The sequence below is a fragment of the Triticum aestivum genome, chromosome 2B (assembly GCF_018294505.1).
Source record: "Triticum aestivum cultivar Chinese Spring chromosome 2B, IWGSC CS RefSeq v2.1, whole genome shotgun sequence".
Classification (NCBI taxonomy): domain Eukaryota; kingdom Viridiplantae; phylum Streptophyta; class Magnoliopsida; order Poales; family Poaceae; genus Triticum; species Triticum aestivum.
In genome coordinates this window covers 719,231,132-719,254,337 of record NC_057798.1, presented here as the reverse complement: position 1 = coordinate 719,254,337, position 23,206 = coordinate 719,231,132, and positions in this window count along the sequence as shown.

The window sequence follows — 23,206 nt, the reverse complement described above, 5'->3', positions numbered from 1 at the left end:
CAAAACGTGACGCTGTCCCTCCAAATATCTTCCTGGAACTGCTGTTCAAGCCATCCGTACTATGTGAAGAGGAGTCCGGAAATAACAAACCGGAGGCAGCCGCAGAACAATCTGACATAACCGGCGATCCAGCCGACGAAACAACACCCTCAGCTCACGACATAATGGCAGTAATCACCCCATGGACAGAGCCATTCCTAGCCTACTTGCTTAGGCAAGAACTCCCCGAAGACCATAATGAGGCCCGCTGCGTAGTCCGGCGATCTAAAGCCTACAAGGTCCATGAGGGAGAACTCTATAAGAAAAGCACAACCGGAGTCCTTCAAAGGTGTATCTCCGAAGAGGAAGGGCAAGACCTTCTGGCTGAAATTCACGCCGGACTAGGCGGACACCACACTGCAGCCCGGGCCCTTGTAGGAAAGGCATTCCGTACAGGATTTTATTGGCCGACGGCCCGGGCAGATGCTCAGGACTTAGTCCGAAGCTGCGTCGGTTGTCAGCTCTTTGCTAATCAGAGCCACATGCCACCCACCGCCCTCAAAACTATACCCATTACCTGGCCGTTCGCGGTCTGGGGGCTTGACATGGTTGGACCACTTAAAGGGGGAACCCACAAGCAAAGGTACCTATTGGTCATGGTGGATAAATTCACCAAATGGATAGAGGCCAAGCCAGTTAAAACGGCAGAGTCCGGACCAATGATAGACTTTATATCTGGGGTAGTACACCGTTATGGGTCCCCCACAGCATCATCACCGATAACGGCACGAACTTCACGGCCGATGAGGTTAAATCATGGTGCAAAAATAGGGGCATCAAGCTCGATTACGCTTCAGTCTATCATCCTCAAACCAACGGTCAAGTGGAACAAGCAAATGGTCTAATAATGAGCGGCATCAAACCCAGACTAGTGCGGTCCCTTACGAAATCTGACACGCACTGGGTAGAGGAGCTCGACTCCGTACTCTGGGGGCTGCGGACAATGCCTAACCGTACTACCGGATTCACACCATTTTTTATGGTATACGGCGCAGAAGCAGTTTTGCCCTGCGACATAATTCATGACTCACCTCGAGTGCGCATGTACGAAGAAAGAGAAGCCGAGTTGGATCGGCAATACAGCTTGGATGCATTGGAGGAAGAACGCGACGTCGCCAAGGCTCGTTCCGCATTTTATCAGCAGCAGGCTCGAAGATACCAAAGCAGAGAAGTACGGGCCAAGACTTACAACGTTGGCGAACTGGTTCTACGCCTGCCGGACAAGAAAAAGGACAAGCTCAAGCCCAAATGGGAAGGCCCCTTCATCATCGATAAAGTCTTGACCGGCGGAGTGTACCGTCTACGAAATGCGTCGGATAACCGACTCGAGCCAAACCCATGGAACGCAGCCCGCCTCCGAAGATTCTATGCCTAGCGCCGGACTAAGAGTTCGTCCCTTTCCCCCCGTCCAATTTTTTTTACTTCAGCTGCCTTTTGTTTATCTTTTTCTTCTCAACCCTATTCATCAAAGCCTTGAAAGGCCTACTTGTGCATCGTTCGCGCACAATTGATGTGCTATCCGCACTCATTATACCTGGGGGCTTCTTTACCAGAAGCTTAATTATAAGGGCTTCATGCCCAGCACATGTGTTAAGCCTCCACATGTACCTTTTATTCACCATTATATGCATCGATATGACTCAAGTTTTGGCCAAGCTGGGTTGCCTGGCTCCTGTGCTTACCCCTACGTTTCGGATTGTTCGGCTAGGAGGTAAAGGGAGCACCTTTGCGATTGTTACTGCCGGGTCAGCCGGATGTGTACCTCAGACTGGGTGAAGCCGAAAGCTAGCGTTCTTGAGGGAATATTTGGTCGTGACTTAAAAGATGGTTTTTTATCCACTTATTTATCTGCCCCCAGATGTTTTTCTGCTTTTTTTTCATAGTCCGGACATGCACTTTAGGGCATGCCACCCCCAGAGGAAAGGAACCCTTAACGGAACTATTCTCCCTGGAAGATGTTTCTTACTACCCATGTAATATAACATAACTAGTTGGGCACTTGTCTGATAAAGCACTAATGACCCCTACGCTTGGTCTCCATGCATACCCCAGTTGTTTCATAACCGAGAAGGTATTCGGACACACTCCAGACTCTAGGGTCCCGAGGTCGAAGCGAAAAGGTCGGCAAAGACAAACGATCTACAATCCGGCTAGAAGGCATTTTATATGTCATTTTATAATACATTGTCAAATCGACTGATTGTATTCTTCCTCAATCCCATCTAACAGGTTGTCTAATTTACAGTCCTGTTGGGAAAATTTAGCGGCCAACTCTACTTGGCCGTATACTAAACTCACAGGGATCTCCTTCCCATCGGGCCCCATAGGTCCAACTTCGGCCATGTGGTTGGGATCCGCCTTCTTGTACCGCGTCTTTACCATGGCCCAGGCCTCCCTGTCACCTTGGCGGCAGGCCGAAATCTTCCATAAATGGAAGCGTTGCCGCACTCCCTGAAGCTTCTCCGCAAGCTCCCCAAGACCCTCGGGTAAGGAGAAGGCTAGCCATAAAGCCTGGATGACGCTGCTCATTGCCTGCCGAACTCGTTCGATCAGTTGCAACAATTCGGGAAGTTGATCACCCGTTGATACGGGCATCTCCTCCGCAGGGCGACCTGTGAGCATACCTGCAGACATATTCTGTCAAATCGACTTCCTCGCCGAACTCTTCTTTTCAAAGGAGTTCGCTCAAGCACTTACTATAGATGCCGCGACGAAGCCGCTGATTCTCCTTAACGGAGCCCGACAGCTCGGCCCGAACGCCTTTCAGCTCTTCTCCAAGCTGGGCATGGGCATCCTGGAGCTTGTTCCTTTCATGCGGCACCTTATGCAACACCCTCTCGCCGGCCTTCAGTTGGCGCAGAAGTTCTTGCCTGTCCGGATCTTGTCCGGCAGCACCTGCAACATCATTTTTTAGACTTACGCCAAAGCCAAACGCTACTTATCTTTCTAAAATAATGCGTTACCAGGAGAGGTCCCTGTGTTTCCTCCTGCGCCAGAGAGTGCGGCCTCAAGTTGGGCCTTGCACTCCTGCAGCTCCTGAGACAGTTGGGTATTCTTCTCGGTAAGATCCTACGTTTCATATGATCCTTAAATCAGTTAATATAACTACTTTAAGTGTCGGGGGCTACTGGCATATACAACTATTAAATTCTCTTACCCGTGTGTCTTTTACATACTGCTCCGTGGCTCTGGTAAAACCATCTTGAGCAGCACGAAGGTGCGCGTCCCCGCGTTAAAGGCATTCAACGCCTCGGGGGAGAAGCACGCGTCACGAAATACTGTCCAGCGGCGCCTGTGATTCATGGCACTCTCCACCTCAGACTTGGTGGCGGACAGTCTGTCGGCATCCTCTGTTGGAGGAACGTCCGGTCGCGCCTTGCGCATGCCTCCCCCTCCAGACCAGGTGCTAGAGCCTGGCTGGTAGAGGTTGGATTGGCAACCTCCACGCCCGCAGTCCGGCGGGCGCTTTTTTCCCTACAAAAGTCATGAGCACTCAAACGCTTCCTAGGAACGTTGCTCTAAATAATGAATTGTGAGCTACACCTTTGCGGCGACGTTTCAGTCTGCGCCACGCTCCTCTTCCGCCTACTGGTCCGGACTGGCCTTTGTTGGTTAGCCACCGCGGGCTCGGCTTCTCGCCCTAGGGGCGCCTCCTGCACGGCGCCATCATATACGGTGGTAGAAATAAGCAAGGAAGGAATGACGGTGTCAGGACTTCGGTCGCAATCACCTGGGAAGCCGGATATAGTCCGGGATAGTCGGCCATGATGGCGACTAAGGCATTGTCCATGCTGAGCTGGTGGAACACCCCGTCGATTAGCTCCACCTTTATGCCCGGATCCTCTTCGGAGGCCGGATCCCGGGATCTCTCTGGATCCTCGGGTTGTGGAGCTGGACTTAGCATGTCCTCCACGATCCGGCGCAGTTCCTGCGTCGAAAGAAGAACACAATATAAGAAACTTAAGTTTCAAAAAGCATGGGTCGGGCACGCAGAGTGTTCACTTACCCAAGGCCGGGGATTATTCATGGAGAACCCATTTAACGGGTTCGTCCGAAGGAAGTCCTCCTTCTCCCCCTTATACAGGCCAGACATGATCGTCACCAGGTCTTCGACCGAATCCGGCCCTTTACGGCCATGACGGGTGGCATCGTCCTCCCCGTTGAAATCCCACATGGGGTGGCCCCTGTATTGTAGTGGATGCACCCCTCGCATAATGCATGTTGCCATGACTCCAATCATGGTCAACTCGGAATGGGCCAGTAACCTTATTCGGCCCATCAAATAATGGACGCTCTTGTCTTCCTCCAGTTGGGGGCTCCGCGGACGCCAACTAAGGCGTTTCTTCAGAGGAGCATTGCTGAACTCCGGGAGGCCGATCCGAACAGGGTCCGGTAGCGGAGCGTCTTCTGTATAAAACCATCCTGAAGGCCAGTCTTTGGACGCCTTCTTAGGGGTTCCGGATGGATATCCGATCCCGACAATACGCCATATTTCGGCGCCGCCCACTTGATATATGGACCCCTCATGAGAGCGGGGTACGAGGTAGAACAACCTCTTCCACAACGCGAAATGGGGCTCGATGCCCAGGAATAGCTCGCAAAGAGCTACGTAACCTGCAATGTGCAGGATTGAGGCGGGCGTGAGGTGATGAAGCTGGAGTCCGTAGAACTCCAGGAGCCCGCGGAGGAATGGATGTACAGGAAATCCGAGCCCCCTTATCAGATAGGGGACGAAGCATACCCGCTCCCCTTTGTTGGGACTTTGGGTAACCTCCGCTTGCTTCCCACCTTTGTAGGTGGCCAGCTCGGCTCGAACCGGAACCATAAAGGCTGGGGGGAGATATCCCCCCGCTTGGAGCTTCACCAGCTCGTTGTGCGGAACAGAGCATCTCCTCCAATCTCCTGGCAAAGGGCTAGGAGCGCGAGAAGAGGAGCCGCGTTGACGGTCCATGATGGAATGGATTCTTGGTCGAAAGCGCTCCGATGAGTATTTGCGGGAGGAAGATGGCGATTTGGATCTGGATTCTTGCCTCCCTTATAGGTAGATTATTCGCACAACTAGGGGGTAAAACATAAAAGACACACTGGCTTTTCACATTCGCGCGATGCGTGGAGGAAGGCCATTATTGGGCATGGAAGCCAAGACGCGCAACATTGATGAGGAAGCCGGACACTGTTCGGTAGGTACGTAGAACTTGAAGGAGAACCCCCCTTGCAACGCCGAAGACTACACACACGCTGGACTTATCGTCATTGAAGCCTGGTTCGGGGGCTACTGAGGGAGTCCCGGATTAGGGGATGTCCGGATAGCCGGACTACCATCATCGGCCGAACTATCATCGGCCGGACTATCATCATCATCGACCGGACTCCAAGACTATGAAGATACAAGATTGAAGACTTCGTCCCGTGTCCGGATGGGACTTTCCTTAGCGTGGAAGGCAAGCTTGGCGATACGGATACGTAGATCTCCTACTATTGTAACCGACTCTATGTAACCCTAGCCCTCTCCGGTGTCTATATAAACCAGATGGCTCTAGTCCGTAGGACACAAGAACAACCATTACAATCATACCATAGGCTAGCTTCTAGGGTTTAGCCTCCTTGATCTCGTGGTAGATCCACTCTTGTAAACATCCACAATATCAATATCAATCAAGCAGGACGTAGGGTTTTACCTCCATCAAGAGGGCCCGAACCTGGGTAAAACATCGTGTCCCTTGTCTCCTGTTACCATCCGCCTAGACGCACAATTCGGGACCCCCTACCCGAGATCCGCTGGTTTTGACACCGACAGGGGCCCTTCCATTATTTGCAATGCCCTTGTTCTATTTTGAGTCTACTCAACAGATCGAGCGGCTGCACCAAGAACGGCAGGGTGGCCTTCCTCTATTGGCAACACTCTCGTTCTATCTCAAGTCCACTCGACAGTTCGAGCAGCCGCACTGAGAACGGCAAGGTGGTTCACCCGGCAGCAAACACACCCTGCCGGCCACTAAAGGATCCGTCCTTCAAAGCGTTGCGGTTTGGGTTTATGCACCAGCAAACTTACCCAGTTAAACGTAGGGTGGACATACAAAGAGAGGTCAAACAGGAAATTAACATGCATAGTTTCAAAGCACTGCAGAGTATATATTACATCAATTGTTGCGGCGGTTCTAACTAAAGATAAAAATTGTCTTGGTCATGAACTTGCGGTAGCGATAAGAAACGGGGTGCCTAGTCCCGGCGCTGGCCCTCTACACTCTGGATTCCGCTGACGCGGCTGATGATGGGCTCGATACGCTTCTCAAGCACCATGAGGTCTGCATCCTCCGGCAAGCTATCCAGCGCAACGTCGAAGTCAAGGTTGGGGTTCCAGTACGCCAGCTTGGTGAGGACCTTGGTCATGGCACCGCGGCAGAGCACCCGGGCCTCACTGGCCAGGGAACTCACCCAGTTAGAGCGAAATCGCTCCAAGGCTTCAAGAACGCCCTCGAAGAACAGGGTCAGCTTGGTGTTGGGAGTCATGTTTGGCTCCGGGGCGTACCTCACGTCCGACATTCCCATGCCAGCCAGCTTCTTGCTGATCCTGTCGGCAATGTCGGCAAGGCGGCTGATCAAGAGGTTTTTGCCCTTCACGAAATCTTCGTGATTGGCGGCGTCATTCTTCTGTAGCTGCTTCTCCTTCGCCAGATGCTTGGTCAGGATTCCCTCCCGGGCTTTGGCCTCCGAAAGCGTCCCCTCAAGACCCTCCAGCTTCAGCTTCAGGTCCTTGATGGAGTTGTTGGCGCGGGTAAGCAGCTCGGCCTTGCCAAGGACTTTGGCCTGCGCCTCCATCAAGGTGCAGCTGATCGTGTCCTTCGCCCTCGACAGCTCCTGGGCCTCGCTCTTTAGGATGTCCCGCTCCACCTCCAGCTCCTTCACCTTGTCGTCGTGGTCCAGAGCTTGAGCATCAAGCGCTTCCTTGTGTTTCTGCTCCAGCTCCCGAGTCCGTTGCGCGATGAGCTTCTCGACCTCCTCATCCTTGCCGCAGAGTGTTGCGGCAGGCTTCTCCTCACGAGCGGCAAGGTCCTCCTCCTAGGAGTTCAGCACGGCCTCGCGTTGGTGCCTGATGGCCTCGTCCTTGGCGGCCTGCGCCGCCGCTGTCTCCTAGGCCTTCTCAATGTCGGCCTCCTTGAAGATAAGCTCCTGCTTGCGCTTGGCCAGCTGATCTTGGCAACCCTCAGCTCTTCATGGGCCTAGCGGAACCAGGCCTGCACCTCAGTGACACGTTCCTCGAGGTCTGTCTCTGCCTTGTTTGCCACCGCCTCCTTGGACATCGCCTTGTCCAGACGGGCGCGGTGGAGTGCTTGAAGCTTGTTGAAGTTGATGCTCATGGCCTGGAGGAGCCGCTTTTCTTGGGTACCGCCACCACCGGTGCTCGGCTCGTCAACAACCTCGAGCCTGGCGGCGGCGAGCACCTCATCATCGAACACCTCTCCCTCGGTGGGTGCTCCGGTGCTCGCCGTCCCTGGAAGGTGGACGAACATGTTGTCGCCCACCTTCAAGTACCTGCATGAGCCAGAGGCGGCAGAGGAGGAGAGTTGATCGTCGACCGCCTCCTCCTTAGCAGCAGTCTTGCCGGCCTCCCTGGCAGGCCCCTTGCTGGCCTCCTCGGCAGCGGCCTTGCCGGTCACCCTGGCCGGCCCCTTGGCGGCATCCTTAGCATCCTTGGCGGCTTCCTCGGCGGCGATCTTGGTGGCCTCGGCCTCAGCATCCTTGGCAACCTCCTCGATGATGGTGTCGGTGTTCTCTTGCTCCACCTGGGGAGCGCCTAGATGCCAAGAAGGAGGGTAAGGCAGAGCTGAACCAAGGATCAAAAAAAAGAGAAGAGAAGAAACAAGCAGGTACAGAAGGCAAATGAACTCACCCATGCCGGGCTGGGAAGAAGAGGCCCCCTTCTGTAACACCCCGGTGTAATGATGCTACAATAATCCCTGAGATCAAACTAATCATTTTGCTATAACAGTGCTTGGTCACTTTGATCAATATTCCATTTCAAATTCCAGCTGAATTCAATTTGAATTTATGTGTGAAATTCAAAAATGCTCAGACATGAAAACTAAAATGTTCATCATGTGGAACATATTCTTCTGGTAATATTGGTGGTGAACCAACATTTTTTTGCAAAATGTCTAAGTGGCCTAAAATAGCTAAAACAGAAAGTTGTTAAAAGAAAAAGCAAAAGTTAAAAAAAGGGAAAAGAAAACGAGAAGGGGTGGGAGAGCCCTAGCCTCCCCTTGGGCTTCGGCCCATCCCAGCAGGCCGGCCCACCTACCTCCCTGGTCGCTCTCCCCTCCCCCTATTCAACCGACCGAGGGCGCGCGCCCGCGCGTCGCCGCCGGACCACCTCGTCATCGACGAGGGGGATAAGGATCCCCTCGATGCCTTGGGCTCCCCTTCCACTTGATCTGCCACCCCACTCGCCCGCTCACTTCCCTCGTCCACTCCGCCTCTCCCTCTCCCCACCAGATCCCCTTTCCCCCTCCTCGCTCGACGCGGCCGTCGCCGCCATCTCCTCATCGTGCGGCCACTATCATTCCAGCGCCGTGCGAGAGTGTCCAGGAGGATCGCCCTGGTCATCTCCATTGTCTGCGCTCGCGAAGTCAAGACGGAGAGCCCCACCGAGCCAGATCCTCATCGTCTTCAACCTCCGGCCGCCTCAACGCCATCGCCAAGTTCATCGCCGTCTCCCGCTCCTAAGCAGTCAATGAGCCACCCTTGAGCTCATGCGGTGAGCCCTCCGTCGATTCCCCCATTTTCCCTCTTCAATTTGGCATCGTAGACTCGCGCCCGACTTTCGCTACCATGGCATGGCCTCTGTAGCTCCGCCGCGAGCGTGCTCGCTCTCTACTCGCCCCGCCTCTGCGACCCTTTCCCGGTACACCGCCCACCCAAACCGGCTACCACTCGGGGCCATGCCTAGTCGCACGACGCACGTCCAGCTCTCTCGCATTCCACTGCCGGCGGTTCACGCCGGCCAACGCTTTACTGCCCGTTGCTGCCCCGCGCCCCATGTCGTCTTTCGCCCCGGCATGTACCGTGCACCGCCGCATCCTTAGCCGAGCACCCGCCCACTGCTACTACTCCTGGCTGTCCTCTGGGCGCCCTCCCCCCGCTTGCAGGGACCGCCGCCGGCGGCTGCTGCCGCCCCTGCCATGCTCTGCCGTCGCTCTCTAACAGCCGCGCCCGGCCAACCCCGCAGCGCCTCGCCCGCACGGCCCCGCGCCGGCGCCCGCCTCCTGACTCCTCTTCCGCGCCGCCTCCAGCCACTATCCCCGGTGCCCACCCCAGCCGCCGCTACAGGCAAGGCCGCGCCCGTGGCCCCTGTAGTGGTCGCGCGAGCATGCCCAGCCGTGGCCTCTGCCACTGCCTTTTGGGCTAACCCCCTGGCTCCTAATTAGTTTAATAACTAATCCCCACTAACAACTGGGCCCTAGGCCACTAGCTAGATCAATTAGATTAACAAAAAGAAACTGATAATTGGAGCGGTGTCTATGACACGTGGGTCCTACTGACCCTTTGACTGGTCAAAGTGGACCCAGTCAACTGCTGAGTCAGCAGATGACTAGGGCCCACTGGTCAGCCTCACTTGTGCACCTCTGGTGCACTAAACCGGGTGCACCTAGCCTTTCTGTTATGATTTTTCGAATTAATAATATTCCAGGAAATTTCAGAAAACTATTTAAACTTTAAAAATTCATAGTAAATAAACCGCGAGTCGGATGAAAATGTTTTATATATGAAAAACGTTCAAAAAAACAAGGCGAATCTGTTGGTGCGCTCCATGTAGCAGTCACATGCCTCTGACAATGCAAACGTGGAACCTTTCCACCTCTTTCTTCTGACCGAAAAATGCCTAACACTGGAAAAACAACCCGGATTTTTCCCTTCTTCGTCTGTAACGTGTAGTACTGCATTAGGTCACACCCGGCACAACATATTGCCATGTTATGCTTTGATTGCTCTATTATTTATTGTGTTTCCCCTCCATTACTTCTTTCCGGTAGACCCCAAGACCGCGGTTGAACCAGTGATCGACTACTTCACCGATGAAGATCCGTATCTGTCTTCCGAGCTTCCAGGCAATCCCCCCTTTGATCATCCTGATATCGCCCATTCCATTTGCTCATGCTTGCATTAGATTTTGCTACTGTTATTGATTGCTCCTATTCTGATGCATAGCCTGCTTTTGTATCTGCTGTTGTACCTTACCCACTTATCCTAAACTGCTTAGTATAGTTGATTAGTGATCCATCAGTGACCCCCACCTTGTCCTTGTTGCCCCTGCTTCATCATCGAAGACCCGATCAACAGAATTGAAGACTAGGCCCCAACACTGCACATCACTTCCCATTAGTTGCTCGACACTACTGGGTTACTATCGAGTACCGAGGGTGAGACCTCATCAGCACTTCTGATGTTAACCCTGTAGTGTAGCTATTCGGTCGTGATCATCGAGAGTGATTTCCTCTTTAACCACTTCCGATACGACTCTGTCGTGCAACCCCTCAAGTTTGAACCTCGAGGGTGGTCCCTCTTATGTTCACCTTGATGATTACATCGAGTGGAATTCACCGGGGGTGATTCCTCAGGTTTTCCCCTTGATGTTTGGACACATGGTTACTATGGTTACTATGACTTTACACTGAACTATATTACTAAAGCCGGGTTGACCCTGAGGGGTACCTGCGCGAGCATAATTGCGAGTGATGTGGAGACGGGTTGACCTGGAAGGTGCCCGAGAGATAATTATGAGGCATGATCGGGCATTCTTAGCCCTTGCCGCAAGTCCTCGAGACGGGGCAACGGGGTCACATCTTTCGTGAGTCTCTGCTTGTTACCACGCGTTCCTAATCCACTACGATTTGGATATTTGATCCGAGGGGCCTCTAGCCTGATAGCACTAACCATCACGTGGGCATAGTATGGGCGTTCTGCGTCGTATACATCAGCTGGAGCTTAATAGACGTCAGCGACTGAGCGGCACGTGCCGGGTTGTACTGCATAAGCACCTGCCTTTTTGAAGGAGGTAGCTAGGTCTGCTCACCGACCGCATTCGCAACATGCTTGAGTTCCCGGGGAGATGGCCCATGACCCCTGGGGGCATAGGTTTAGTCCGGCATGCTGACCTCTCTATTAAACCTAGGTCGGGTTGCGGCGTATTGTTTGGCCGAGGCCGGGCATGACCCAGGAAAATGTGTCCGGCTGGTGTTAATCGAGCGTGGTGGGTAAGTTGGTGCACCTCTGCAGGGAAGAAAACATCTATTGATAGCCTGTCCTACAGTAACGGACACTTGGAGTTGTATCCCGATCGATACAACTAGAACTGGATACTTGTGATGAGAATTGGATGGTGATGATATTTGGATATGAGGAATGGATAGTATGGCTCTGGGATTGCTTTCTCGCAGGGAGTCGAGAAAGGATCTCTGGCCGAGGTTGATAACACTACTACTACTTTACTTTATGCTACTCTACTCCCTCCTGTTTGTTGCAAGAAGGTGGTTTCCAGAAGATGCTAGTCTTCGATAGGACTAGGCCTTCTCTCTATGCTGGCATTTCTGCAGCCCAGTCCACATATACAACCTTCCTTTGATAATGTTGCATATGTAGTGTAGATCCTTGCTTGCAAGTACTTTGGATGAGTACTCATGGTTGCTTTGCTCCCCCTTTTCCCCCTTTCTTTTTCTTTCCGGTTGATGCAACCAGATGTCGGAGCCCAGGAGCCAGATGCCACCGCCGGTGCCTACTACTACATGGAGACCGCTGATGACCAGGAGTATTTAGGAGGCTCCCAGGTAGGAGGCCTTGCCTTTTCGATTGATGTTGCTTTTGTGCTAGCCTTCTTAAGGCAAACTTGTCTAACTCATGTCTGTACTCAGATATTGTTGCTTCCGCTGACTCTTGTGTATTCGAGCTTATGTATTCGAGCCCTCGAGGCCCCTGGCTTGTAATATAAAGCTTGTATTATTTTAATTTGTGTCTAGAGTTGTGTTGTGATATCTTCCCGTGAGTCCTTGATCTTGATCGTACACATTTGCGTGTATGATTGAATCAAGGGCATCACAAGTTGGTATCAGAGCCGACTGCCTGTAGGTAGCCCCCTTTCCAACTCCTTGGCCGAAGTCGAGTTTAGTCACTACAAAAACTTTTACTAACATGGTTGTGTGTCTTATGGGCCCACGTCGCCATTGGGTGGTATTAGTATCTTTTACTCCTCGTCTATACTCTGGGACTCTGAACTCTCTTCTACTCGGGTTAAACAAATTTACCAACTCTAACATTAGGATCCCGTGACCACATTCACCCCGAAGTTGGGTAAGCCATAGTTACTCCTTAGGATAGCATCTTGAATAGTACACACACTGTCGTGTTGACTACTATGTGGTATCCAACGTACCTCTTTCTTTATGCATGTTTCGTCATGGATGATCCTTTGTCTTTGCAAATGCTCGATATTGAAATACCCCTGTTACATGCTAGCAGGATGGTTAGACCTGCTGGTCGTGGCCGTGCTGGCAACAATCCACCACCGCCCGAATTCTTTGCTGGAATGATGCAACAGTTTGAGCTGAACCGCCAGTTCATGGAAGGAAGGATGGCTCAGTTTCCTCGTCCGAATATGAACCAACAGCCAGCCCCAGTTACTCTGCAAGACTTCATGCGCCTCAACCCAACTATTTACCACAGCTCAACTCAGCCCCTTGATGCTGATGACTGGCTCCGCGACATCACGTATGAAATGGAGTCTGCTAGTGTGGCCCTTGCTAGCTATGTCACCTTTGCATCATTCTTTCTGAAGGGTCCCGCTGCTCAATGGTGGGACAGCCACAGGCGCACCCTACCTACTGGAACGGTCATCACTTGGTCGGATTTCCAAACCGCTTTTCGTGCCCGCTTCATTCCTCAAGGAATCATGGATAGGAAGAAGCAAGAGTTCCGCAACCTCACCCAAGGCAACACGTCTATAGATGCTTATCAACAGGAATTTCTGGACTTGTCATGTTATGCTGAAGAAGACATTGCAACTGACGCTCATAGGTAAGAAAAGTTCCGTGATGGACTTCACCCAGATATCAAGCTAGCTCTGCTCGTTCATGACTTTCCCGACTTCGCCACCTTGGTGAACAAGGCTATTCAGGTTGAGATTGGTCTTCAGGAACAACAGGGATCCCTCAGGCATAGCCATGACGCTGGCCCATCTTTGGGCCCGTCAGCACAAAAGTGTCGGATATGGATTCCCCACAGCATGTATCGTCCAATTGCACCTGCACCAAGACAATCCTATGCTGCACCTTGTCTGCCTCCTCCTCCGGAGAGGCAGCCTCTTCGAGCTATACCACCCCAAGCTCCTGCTCCTAATCCCAATGATGGTCTGTGCTTCAAGTGTGGCCTCCAGGTCACCGTTCCACGAACTGCCCTCAGAATCAGAATCAGCTGACTCTGCCTTCAAGTGCTCGTGGTAACAATCAAACCAGCAACAACAATGCCCAACCTTATGGTCGTGGACAGGCTAACAACATTGATCTGAATGAAGCTCAAGACTAGCCTGCTACTATGATGGGTACTCTTCTAGTTAATTCAGTACCATCATCTATTTTGTTTGATTCAGGAGCATCACATTCTTTCATATCAGAAGAGTTTGCATTCATGCATGGCATTAAATACGAAGAGATGCACACTCCTCTAGTGGTAAAGACCCCTGCGGGCCAATGCCAAACCTCCATGATTAGCCACAATGTTTCAGTTCAAATCGAAGGGTTGGAATTTTTTGCATCCCCCATTATTCTGAAGTCTTCCAATATTGACCTCATTCTGGGAATGGATTGGTTGAAAGCACATACAGCTTCTATCGTTTGTGCCACTAAAACCGTCCACCTTCTGCACCCTTCAGATGAGATAGTAAGCTACAATGCTCGTCTGGTTCAAAACGCTGAAGCTCGACTTTATGTCTTGAATGCGTTGAACGCAGCACCTCTCGAGGGAATTGAAAAGATTCCAGTTGTTCACGACTTCCTAGACGTCTTTCCAGAAGAACTTCCAGGAATACCCCCTGCCCAGGCTGTCGAGTTCGTCATCGACTTCAAACCAGGCACCGTTCCTATTCCCAAATGACCCTACAAGATGCCACCTCATGAACTCCTTTAACTTAAGGAGGAAATCAACAAATCTCTTCACACGGGTTTCATTCGTCCAAGTTCCTCTGCTTGGGGAGCACCTTCTCTCTTTGTGAAGAAGAAGGACAGAACAAACCGTTTGGTCCAAGACTACCATCCTATCAACCAAGCTACAATTCAGAACAAATATCCCCTTCCTCGGATCAATGATCTGTATGATCAACTGACTGGTTCATCGATATTCTCTAAACTCGACTTGAGGTTGGGTTACCACCAGATCCGTGTTCGTGAAGAGGACATTCCAAAGACCGCATTCGTCACTCTTTATGGTTCTTATGAGTACACGGTTATGTCTTTTGGTTTGACCAATGCTCCAGCCACATTCTCTCGTCTGATGAACAACATATTCATGGATTACCTCGACAATTTCGTCGTAGTCTATCTGGATGATATTCTGGTATATTCGAAGAATTAAGAAGAACATGCTGAACAACTTCATCTTGTTCTGGAAAAGCTTCGAGAGCATCAACTTTATGCCAAGTATTCCAAGTGTGAATTCTGGTTACCCGAAGTCACCTACCTTGGTTATGTCATCTCCAAGGATGGTATTTCCATCAACCCAGAGCGTGTTCAGGCTATTCTTGACTGGACCCCTCCGAAGACTGTCAAGCAAGTCAGAAGCTTTCTCGGACTTGCCAGTTATTGCCGCCGTTTCGTCGAGAACTTCTCCAAGATTGCCAAGCTACTGACTAATCTGCTTCACAAAGGCGTTAAGTTTGATTGGACTGAAAAGTGTTAGGAAAGTTCCCAGGCACTCAAGGACAAGTTGACTTCTGCCCCAGTGCTTTCTCCCCATGATTCTCGCAAGGACTTCATCATCTATTATGACACTTCACGTCAAGGATTAGGCTGTATCCTAATGCAAGAGCGCAGGGTGATTGCTTATGCCTCCCGTCAAGTACATGCTCACAAAGAGAACTGCCCAGTTCATGACCTCGAGCTTGCTGCGGTTATCTTTGCACTGAAGCTATGGCGACAATACCTTCTCGGTAATCGTTGCGAGATCTTTACCGATCATCAGAGTCTGAAGTACTTGTTCACTCAGCCAGATCTGAACCTCCGTCAGCAGCGGTGGATGGAAGCTATTGCTGACGACAACCGTGGTATATCCTATACCCCTGGCAAGGCTAATGTAATGGCTGATGCCTTGAGCCGCAAGTCTTATTGGAACAATCACATGGTCTTCAAAGCTCAACCCTGCCTTTATGAAGAGCTATGCAAGCTGAACCTTCAACTAGTTCCACAGGGTTCTCTGATTAACCTTGTACTGGAACCAACTCTTCTGAAAGCAATTAAGTTTGCTCAAGCCAAAAATGCTCATGTTGATTTAATGAAAAAGGATCTTGCCTTAGAGAAATCTAGAGATTTCTCGCTTGCTAAAGATGGGACCTTATACTTCAGAGATCATATTGTAGTACCCCGGTTTGAGCTCATGACAGAGAAGGTGATGAAAGAAGCGCATGACATCCCTCTCTCTATTCATCCAAGAAGTACCAAGATGTATCTAGACATCCGTCAGAAGTACTGGTGGTCTAAAATGAAGCAAGACATTGCTCGATATATCGAAGAATGTGACGTTTGTCGTCGTGTCAAAGCAGAACATCACAAACCAGCTGGACTTCTACAACCGCTTCCGATTCCTGAATGGAAGTGGGATAAGATCCAAATGGACTTCGTCACTGGCCTTCCCAAGTCTCAGAAAGGTAACAATGCTATATTTGTCGCCATCGACCAATTCTCGAAGGTTGCTCACTTTCTGCTAGTCAAGGAGACAATCACTGCTAGTCAATTAGCAAACTTGTATATCTCCATAATTGTGTCACTCCATGGCATTCCGAAGGAGATCAGTTCAGACTGTGGTAGTATATTCACTTCAAAGTTCTGGGATAGTTTCCAAGAGGCAATGGGAACTCACATTACCTGGAGCACTGCTTATCATCCCTAATCCCAAGGCCAAGTCGAGCGAGTCAATCAAATTCGACATGCTTCGGGCTTGTGTTATTTCTTTCTGCAGGAAGTGGGAAGAATCTCTCCCTTATGCGGAGTTCTCTTATAATAAGCCAGCTTAAAGATGGCACCCTTCGAACTGCTTTATGGACGCAAGTGCCGAACCCCTCTGAATTGGTCAGAAACTGGGGAACGGACGCTCAACAAGCTGAAGAGCAGGTTCGCATTGTCCGAGATAATCTCAAGGCGGCCCAGTCCCGCCAGAAGAGCAACTATGACCAGAAACACTGGGGTTCAACTTATCAACTTGGTGAACAAGCTTATCTGCGTGTCACTCCTTGGAGAGGCACTCATCGATTTGGAGTCAAGGGAAAGCTAGCTCCGCGCTACATTGGTCCTTTCCGCATTCTGGCCCATCGTGGGCTAGTGGCTTATCAACTTGAGTTGCCACCTCAGTTCTCTCATGTTCATGATGTCTTCCACGTGTCGCAACTTCGTTGATGCTTCAAGGATCCGAAACATGAAGTGGATCCGGAATTGATTGAAATTCAAGATGATCTCACATACACGGAGCATCCGATCTGCATTCTTGAAGAAGCTGAACCTCGAACACGCCAGAAGGAACACTTGATCAATCATTGGCAAAGCAAACGGATCTTTGGGGCAAGCTTTGTTGAGGCTGGTATAATCTATACACATGCACCATTTCTTGTTCTTCTTCAGTACGAGTACCGGGTTGGCAAGACACTCTGGAAAGAACACCTCCATAATGAAGCCGGCTACCAGAAGCTGGGCTATCTCTTCACCAACAATTCTTCTCTTCTCCTCCGACAGTCGGCAGAGGGGCTGTTTCACTGGTTTTGCATCTGCTCAGACATGTAGCTTGTGCTCGGTGAAATCCGTCGGAACACCTAGCATGTCCTTGGGGGACCATGCGAAGATATCCTGATTCTCATGGAGGAAATTGACGAGCTCGCTTTCCTATTTGCTGTCCAGGTTTGTTCCTATTACAGTGAACCTCTCCGGATACTCCGGGTCCAGAGGTATCTTCTTTCTTTCCTTGGACGGCTGGAAGGAGCCCTGAGATTCTGACTCCTTGGGATCGGGCGACAGGTCCAGCTGCTTGCCGGCCATGGACACAACCCGATCAAGGATCTTTCTCTCAGCAGCAATCACGAGGGACTCGGCCAGCTGGCTACTGGCTGCAGTGCAGTCGGCGGACTTCTTGTAGCCTCCGACTATGGTGATGATACCCTTGGAGCTCGGTATCTTCATCTTGAACTAGGCATAGTGGGGCACAACCATGAACTTGGCCAGAGCAGGTCGGCCAAGAAAAGCATGGTAAGGGCTCTCGAGATCCACTACTTCAAACCAAACTGCTTCGTGGCAGAGGTGCTCTTTGTTTCTGAAGAGGACATCAATCTTGATCTTGCCAATTGGTGAGCATGAGAGGCCAGGCACAATGCCATGGAAGACAGTCCGGCTGGGTAAGAGATGCTTCGGCTTGATGTTCAACTTCTGCATGGTGTCGCGGTACAGGATGTTGATACTGCTTCCCCCATCAATCAGAACTCGGGAGAAACGAACAACCCATCTCTCGGTTGCAAAGGTGGGATCCAACACCAAAGCGTAAGAACCCAGAGTAGGCATCACCTCTGGATGATCAGCTCAGCTCCAACTGATGGGTTTTTTGGACCAGTGCATGAACTATGGATATTTAGTGGCGACTGCATTGACTTCTTGGTGTTGCCGGTGCTGGCTGCGCCTGTCGTCAGCTTGGCTGGTGAAGACGACAAAGGCTGCATGCTCGTCAGGGAACTCGTCTTGAATGGTTCCAACTGCTGGGCTGGCGGCCGGCTGTTGAGGAGCCGGAGGCGGCAGGCCAACAGGCGGAGGAGGCAGCAGTCCTTCGCCCTTGGAAATTCGGGTGAGTCAATGGCACTTCCGAGTTGTGTGGTTGGACGGCTTTGCGCCGCTATGGAACTTGCAGGGAGCATCAAGGGTTTGCTTGTAGGAGAAGGCAGGCTGCCAAGCCGGCCTACCGCCTTTCTGTCGCTTGGGTACGGGCTGCTCTTCTGGCTGTTGGTCTTCAATGGTTTCCACTTGCCGGCTAGTGGAAGCCAGCATCAGAGCCTTGCATTTGTTGTCGTTCTGATGCGGGCGCCGACTGGTGTCGCCAGCCGGTGTCTTGGGAGCAGGAGGGAGCACCTTTCTCGAGGCGTCCACCCGGAGCTCCGACTTCATCGAGGAGTCGGCAGTGGCGTACTTGTCTGCTATAATCAGCAGCTCATCGAGTGTGGCCGACTCATTGTAGAGAAGCCGATGCTTGAGGAGGGTGCCTTCTCGGCACCCGACGGTGAAGTATTCTATGTCTTGCACCTCATGCACCCCTTAGCAGGAGTTGCAGAGCTCGGCCCAGCACATCAGGTATTCACGGCTGGACTCGGTCGGGCCTTGGATGCACAAGGAAAGTTGGCGGAGCTTCGGAGCCTGCTTGTACGTGCTGGTGAAGTTGCGGTTGAAGACCTCCGTGAAATCCAGCCAGTTGTTGATACTGTAAGGCTTGAGGTTGTTCAGCCAGGTGCGTGTCGTGCTCTGAAGCATGAGGGGGACGTACTTCACAGCAACGCGCCTATTGCCATTTGCGATGCTAACTGCGATGGAGTAGTCTATCAGCCAGTCTTCCGGCTTCACCGAGCCGTTGTACTTAGGCGTGTCTCTTGGAAGCGAGAACCCCTTGGGAAAGGGCTCGTCAAGGATGCAGGGGCCAAAACAAGGCGGGCGGACATCATCTTCCTCTTCTAGTGCCAATAATCGCGCCAGGCGGTCGATCTGGTGGCATGCATCGTTCTCGTCGACTCCTTCACGGCAGCCAAGCCGGTCACCGAGTGTTGGATGCCCAACAGGCGGCGGAGAAGGATATCACTAACTGTGGGGCGGAGGAGGAGGCGGGCCATCTCCTTGCCGCTCCACAGGTCGTGGGCGGCTATCTTCGTCACGCTCGATGGTGAAGCGCGTCCGGCTGCGACTAGCAGCCGACTCCTTATCTTTTCGCTTGCGGGCGCCACCTGCAGTCGGTGTCCGGGAGGTCGCGCCGTGCTCTCGGCGAGGGGGAGGACTCTCGGCGCGGGCGTCGACTTCTTGCCATTCTGCGACCGTGTCGATGATCTCCTGGACGCGTCGCGTCATGCAGCTCATCTCGTCTCCATCCAAGCCTTCCAGCTCGTCTGCTGCCGCCTAAGCGGCACGCAGGTTCTCGAGCAGCGTGGTGTAGACCGGGCGGTTGGCTCCCAGCATGCTGGCGATGGCCGCGCCGCGCTTCTTGATAGCGCCAAGCCGGCTAGGCCCTCCAGCAGCCGGTGTGCCAGAGGCGGCGCGATCAACCTCACGTTGTTAGGCTTCGGTGAGGCGTCTCATGGTGGCTATCTTCTTGCCGTTCTCGATGAGGGCAAGGCGGCGAGCCTCCTGCGTCTAGGCGTCGGCGTCCACCAGAATAGGAGCGGACAAGTCGTGTAGCACCGTCTGTAGAGCGTTGTGGGAGTTCTCGCTGGAGACGGCGCCGTGGCTGGTGACCAGTACCTCGGTGACCATGCTGCCGTTGCTGTCGGTGCGAGGAAGAGGGTCGTCGATCACCACCACATTGGTGGGGAAGGCATCGAGGGATGCCTGTCAGAGTCGACAAGAATCAGGTCGTTGGAGCCGATTGACTCCAAGTTGGAGGTGGGCTCGTTGGCGATGTCGAGCTTGCCAAGGAGGTTGATGAGGCAGCTCTCGGAGCTGGTTGCACCCGCATCTGGTGCGGGCTCTTCGGGGAGGTGAACCTCGCCGAGAAGATCGGCGAGGCACCTCGCTGCACAGGCAGCATCGACGCCATGCATCATGTCGGGGCAAGCGCCATCGGGTGTGCCGGGCTGGCTACGCTCGCTGGGAAGGAACAAGGTTCCTGCCCAGAGCAAGTCTCCGGATGACAGTGCACCTGGCCCCATGGTGGGCGCCAAATGTCGGGCGGTAGGTGCGACATATCTCAAAGGATGCCTAATTATAGTGGGAGCCAATAATACGTCGCCCACCGTGATGTTATATTTAGGAAGGTATATGGTGGGTGTATGGTACCGGCGAAAGTTGTGTGGTACTGGAGAGGCTAGCAATGGTGGAAAGGTGAGAGTGCGTATAATCCATGGACTCAACATTAGTCATAAAGAACTCACATACTTATTGCAAAAATCTATTAGTCATTGGAACAAAGTACTACGCGCATGCTCCTAGGGGAAGGGTTGGTAGGAGTTAACCATCGCGTGATCCTGACCTCCACTCATAAGGAAAACAATCAATAAATACCTCATGCTCCAATTTCATCACATAACGGTTCACCATACGTGCATGCTACGGGAATCACAAACCTCAACACAAGTATTTCTAAAATTCACAATTACTCCACTAGCATGACTCTAATATCATCATCTTAATATCTCAAAACAATCATAAGGAACCAAACTTCTCATAGTATTCAATGCACTTTATATGAAAGTTTTTATTATATCCCTCTTGGATGCCTATCATATTAGGACTAATTTTATAACCAAAGAAAATTACCATGCTGTTCTAAAAGACTCAAAATAATATAAGTGAAGCATGAGATTTCATCTATTTCTTGAAAATAAAATCACCGCCGTGCTCTAAAAAGATATAAGTGAGGCACTAGAGCAAATGACAAACTACTCCAAAAGATATAAGTGAAGATCAATGAGTAGTCAAACAATTATGCAACTATGTGAAGACTCTCTAACATTTAAGGGTTTCAGATCTTAAGTACTTTATTCAAACAGCAAGCAAAACAAAATAAAATAAAATTACACTCCAAGCAAAACACATATCATGTGGTGAATAAAAATATAGCTCCAAGTAAAGTTACCGATTAACGAAGACGAAAGAGGGGATGCCATCTGGGACATACCCTAGCTTAGGCTCTTGGTTGTCCTTGAATGTTACCTTGGGGTGCCTTGGGAATTGTCAAGCTTAGGATCTTGCCACTCCTTATTCCATAGTCCATTGAATCTTTACCCAAAACTTGAAAACTTCACAACACGAAACTCAATAGAAAACTCGTAAGCTCCGTTAGTATAAGAAAATAAATCACCACTTAGGTACTGTTGTAAAATCATTATTTATTCATAATGGTGTTATATCTACTATATTTCAACTTCTCCATGGTTCATACCCTCCGATACTACTCATAGATTCATCAAAATAAGCAAACAACACATAGAAAACAGAATCTGTCAAAAACAGAATAGTCTGTAGTAATCTGTAACTCTCGAATGCTTCTATAACTCTAAAAATCCAGCCCAATTAGGAAAACTTGAGAAATTTGTGTAACAATCCATATAAAAAAGAATCATATCAAAAGAACTTTTCGTTTAATTAGTAAAACTAATTTACTGGGCGCAAAAGTTTCTAATTTTCAGCAGGATCAACACAACTATCACCGTAAGCTATCCTAAAGGTTTTACTTGGTACTTTATTGGAAGAAAATCTATAAAACATGATTAATAAAGGATCATAATCATGTTAACACACAAAAACAGTAAGGGTAAATATTGGTTTGTCTCCCAACAAGCGCTTTTCTTTAATGCCTTTTTAGCTAGGCATGATGATTTCAATGATGCTTACATAAAAGATAAGAATTGAAACATAATAGGAGCATCATGAAGCATATGACTAGCAGATTTAAGCCTAACCCACTTCCTATGCCTAGGAATTTTGTGAGAAAACAACTTATGGGAACAATAATCAACTAGCAAAGGAAAGCAAAACAAGCATAGCTTCAAGATTTTCAACACATAGAGAGGAAACTTGATATTAGTGCAATTCCTACAAGCATATATTCCCCCCTCATAATAATTTTCAGTAGCATCATGAATGAATTCAACAATATAACCATCACATAAAACATTCTTTTCATGATCTACATGCATAGAAATTTTACTACACTCCACATAAGCAAAATTCTTCTCATTCGGAATAGTGGGAGTAAACTCAACAAAATAACTATCATGTGAGGCATAATCCAATTGAAAATTAAAATCAAGATGACAAGTTTCACGGTTATCATTATTCTTTATAGCATGCATGTCATCACAATAATCATCATAAATAGCAACTTTGTTCTCATAATCAATTGGAACCTCTTCCGAAATAGTGGATTCATCACTAAATAAAGTTATGACCTCTCCAAATCCACTTTCATCAATATAATCATCATAAATAGGAGGCATGCTTTCATCATAAAAAATATTCTCATCAAAACTTGGGGAACTAAAAATATCATATCCTATATACCTAAGAGATTCATCCCCACTAAGCTATTTATCTAAACATGCAGGCTATCCACGCCATCAACCATGCCATCTAACCAAAGACTGTTCCCACGCCTGCTATGTCAGCAAAACGTCAAGAGACCGCTAAAAAAACGAAACGTCAAGAAAAAAATTAAGTCACGCCCGGTTCCACTTCAACCAAATCGTCCAACTTCGCTTCCCCTTCCCCCTTCCGTAACCGACGACTCATAAGTCTACGACACCAGACACCACCACATCCAGTACCCCATCCCTCCTCCAGAGCGACTCCGCGAGGTGCAGCAGCACTGCCGAAGTGCCGAACAATCCCCAGTGATCCAGGCATGCCATCTGATGTGATCCCGTTGAGCCTCCCCACGATCCCGATGTCGCCCTGACCCTGCTACCCCCTGTCCCCATCGGCGCCACCATGTGTGACCTTGGCGAGCCACCCCGCGAGCCCTACACACGATGCCGCTTCGGCGACCCTGGCTAACTGTGTGTCCACTCTTCCATCGATCACTCTAGCTGATGTTCTGGGGGAGGCCACTCACGTGGGTGCCCTGTGATCATCATAGGTCAACCTAGCCTGGCACCCCATTGCTGGTAGCTAGATCCAGTATGTGATTTAATTTCAAATCTTGGAACCTGCTATTGTTATTACGCAAATTGTTAGGCGGACTA